The sequence below is a fragment of the Sturnus vulgaris genome, chromosome 2 (assembly GCF_052056855.1).
Source record: "Sturnus vulgaris isolate bStuVul1 chromosome 2, bStuVul1.hap1, whole genome shotgun sequence".
Lineage (NCBI taxonomy): Eukaryota > Metazoa > Chordata > Aves > Passeriformes > Sturnidae > Sturnus > Sturnus vulgaris.
Genome location: NC_142244.1, coordinates 100,945,188 through 100,949,501, shown reverse-complemented (window position 1 = coordinate 100,949,501; position 4,314 = coordinate 100,945,188).

Genomic DNA, 4,314 nt, shown 5'->3' with positions numbered 1-4,314 from the left:
AGCTCTTTATGTGGTTCAGGTGACACCGGCATCTAAAAAAGCCCAATGCAGCTATAGCTAGGTTGATGTGGGGTTAGATAGGTATCTAACTAGTTTTACTTAGCAGAGCTGTCCCTAAGTAGCCCACGACCCGTTCTATGCAAACATTTTCCATTCGCATTGTCGATTGTTGCTTAGAAATAGGCTCATAAGCAAAGTGCTGTCTGAAAATTGACTAAGACAAAACGGCCTTAATTTCAGGTAGAGCTGTTTTAACTTGTATGTATACAAATAAATAGATTTCATTGGATAGATGACTTCAGAACCACCTCGATTTTCCCGCATTAAGCATTTTCTTCAAAGAGCAGGGTCTTGAACACATGATTATTTATGTTCTGTCCGCAGGATAATTCATAACTAAGTAAACTCCATTGTTGCATAGTAAATTTTTCAACTGAACCTGAACTCCAGTAAGGAACTTCCTAAAAAAACTCCAAAAATCCATGTTGAATGTTTTAGTCAACAGCTGGGCAATAAATGTTTTGGGTTGGGGAGTTGGGGGTTAATAGGTTGGTTTTCTATCATTCCCCTTCTTCTGTGGCCCAAATACTTGCACAAATTATAAACACTTCTTGCATCATTGTAGAGGGCATATAAATAAGGGGTTCAGCTTATGGACAGGAATGGAAAAATAAGTATTTTGGCTATTCTGGTGTTTGATACATTGCCAATACCTCAGCATACAAAGACTGGGTTTTGGCCCATTCACCCACTTGCCCACTTTGTATTTTCTTTTTACATAATGAAAAAGAAAGGTGTTTAACTGTCAGCACCATAGGCTCATAAAGCACCTCAAAGTCAAACTTGTGATTCTTCCAGTTCATACATCTTCTTCAAAGACTAATTTTGTAGGCTGCGTTTTATTCTGAGTTTCTTGCAATTCCAAATTTTGCCCACTGTCCTGATTTTACTGTCATTTTTAGTAGTGATTAGTCTGAAATCTTTAGACTCTGTGACAAGACATCACAACTGCCATTAAGACTGCAGGTTTCAAATTGTGAAAAAGAAAATTTACCAGAACGATTTCAGGTTTATCAGAACTAAAAGCTTTGCTAGACAGAAAAGGGCAATTTAATTTCAAAATAACATAACAAATAAATAAATAAAGGAAAAACATACTTCACTGTCCACTCAGTAACACTAGAACTTTTGAAATGGTCTGCAGGATCGGAAAAAAGGACAAAAAACCAACTTGGACTCCCCATAGTTTTTTTTAATACATATTGGCCAGTACTGAACCTTACAATTGAATTGGTGATTGTCTCGATCCACTCTTTTTTCCCCTAATGCATCCAGATAAAACTCTTGTTCTAATAATGTTATAATTATTTTATATTCCTTTATTTCCTGGTTTAGCAGGATATCCAGGCATTTCTTTTCGGCCCATTAAGACTTTTGTGCCCAACAGCTAGTTACTGTTTATCCAGTAGCTACAATATAGAAACTGCAGTCATTAAAACTAGTCATGGAGGCTGTCATGCAAAAGAAATAATGGTGACCTACATGCTAAGTGTGATTGTCTTTCCCTTGGTTGTCATAGACTAAACTAGCAGACCAGAATTCAAAAGTTAGTGCCATCCCCACTTGAAGTTTTGTACTTTTCTGAAGAAAATAAAAAAACCCCACTTTTTCGATAAATGAGAACAATAAGGGAAGTACCTGCCAAACAACAGAAATTAAAACTCTCAACCCGAAATTGCTTTCTTCCTTTTATCATCTCATTGTGGTTAGAAACAGTCTTGCCTGATGTGTAGGCTGTAATAATCAGCAAAGAAGAAGAAAATACTCTTTTCTGGTAACTAGCTGTCCTAAGTATTGGTCAGTTAAGCCAGGACAAAGACTGAAACAGCTACGAGTCAGCTGGACCTGAGAAAACATGTGTGAATCAGCTCTTGCAACAGGAAGCACTTCCAGCAAAGGTGTGAGAGACAAGGAAAAATAAGAGACTTCTAAATATCAGAAGCAGAAATCAGAAAGATTCCCACTTTTTAATTTTTACATAAAAATGAAAAGTTTTTGCCCATCTTGATTTCTTTGCACTGCAGTTTTGCAAATCTTATTATACAGCTCACTTTATGATTCTCCTTACAGTTCCTATACTAAAACATGTTACACCCTGAAATAAGTCAAAGTAAGTCAGTGATTTAGTAGTTTTTGTATCACAATGCCCTCTGACTGTTTGGTGAGGGTTTTTTGTTTGTTTAATTTTTTCTCTTCCAATGACAAAATATCTTTATGGGAGAATATCTGTTGGGGAAAAAGAACCCAGACTCAAAAGAATTGAAAAATCCCTATTGGATCTCTGGAGATACAATGTGAATATCAAGCTATTTAATTCCTTCCTTTTATTATCGTAATTTGCAAGAGTCCATTGACCAATTTCTGCCCTCAGTTACATCATGTAGTTATCAAATGTTAGCAAATCATTGCTCTGGTCTGGAAACAGTTGGTCATGAAAAATCTGAGATTTAAAATAAACAATTGCTGGCTATTTTTGTTGTGTGTGTTTTTAACTGTTAGTGTAGTTTTTTATTATAATTTCAAGATTTTCTCAGAATGTCCCTTAAAAACCAAAAAAGCAGCTAATATTTGCTTCTAATCACTTGTCTTCACAGGCTTTGGCTTGAAGAATAAAAAGCAAATATTAGAGGCCTCGATATGGAATAGCAGCAGCTGACAACATTACAGTCACATCTGTCCAAACCTATTATCTCTGCATTTTGAGACCTATGATTCTATTGTTTTCAAGTGCTGATCTGGTTCTTCCAAAGCTTGTTCTATCCTGCAAGTATAAAAACATAAAAAGTTGTTAAATGAATAATCCTACTGAGAAACCATCAAGTTTTGTCATAGAACCCCTAGAGTCGTTCCTACCAATCTATAACTTGGCATTCTTTTCATGATCTTGGCCACAGCTTCCAAATTCCCCTCAATGTTCCTAACTTCCACATAGCTCCAGTAATCTCCCTCCCAGCTTCCAAATCCCCAGTGCTTCCTGGCTTTGCTCTATGGCTTCCCATGATCATTCCTAATGTTACCTCTGGATATTTTCTGAACACTGAATATTCCAGTTGTTGCTTCTATTTCACATCCACAGCTCTGTGATGTCCTAATCAGCTGCTATTGAAATCTCTTTGATCACTTAGCTCCACTTTTCTTTGTCAGCAGATATGACTCCTACTGTCTCACTGACTTTATTCTGTAAAATAGCTTATTGGCCTTATATTTATTCTGAAGGAAAATGCCAAACCAAACTCATTTCATAGATTTCTCCTAATGTGCATCATAATACACCTTTCTTGACTAATCATCATCTAACAAGTGCATCTTGGGCAGTGGAGTGCATCATGATCAATAGAGAGGAAAAAAAAAAAAGACTTTTCAAACTGCAGGTTGCATACATTTAAATTTTCACTGCTTTGCTGTCTGGACATTTTCACATCAATAGTCTAGACTGTTCTTAGACCCCTATCTATATACACAGGGATGTTTTCTGCTTCTCTAACAGATTTTCTTTTAAACCACATTTACTTGAACAACAGATAATTGTTTTTTGGGTTTGAGAAACCCAGAAAACTCATCGTTTTTCCAGTGTGATGTTTGGTGGATATGTTTCAGCTGCAGTGAGCAATCATTCATTATTCTTGTAGCTAGGACAAGTTACAAAACTTACATAAATATGTCACCTCATAATGCTGCAGTTTTCCCAGACAGCTTACAAAGTACCTTTCAAGCTTCTTATATCTAAAGAGGTACTATCTGGAAACTGTAGTTTTCCTGAGCATAAATTCTTTGACACATAACTGTAACTAAAATGGTCAACTGAAAATATTTTTGTAGGTAGTGTGGGTATTGTTATTGTTTTTTCTACGTTTAGGTCAGGATCCTTCCATTAGGGTTTCCTGGTGAATCATGAAACATTTGAATTTTTTCAGAGATTTAGTTCCTACTACTAGATCAGTTCTCAACTTTTTCTATGAAAACAATCATGCTAGTTTTTTTTCCAGAGAGTTTACTTCCAGTTTCTGTAATACCTCTTTCTTAGATCCCTTTTCACTGTTGTTATTTTTTTCCTTTCTTCCATGATTTTGCCTGCTTAAACTACAAAGTAGCTCATAATCTTCATCCTTGAATGATTCATCTCTAACCTAGTACTAGGACTTTTAACCTCTATTTGCCCCAGTTAGTCACCACCAGTCTTCAACATCGTTGTTACCACATGCCTGAGTAAATAAAGGCAAGACAGCAGACTGATCTTGGAATTAAATATTTCTT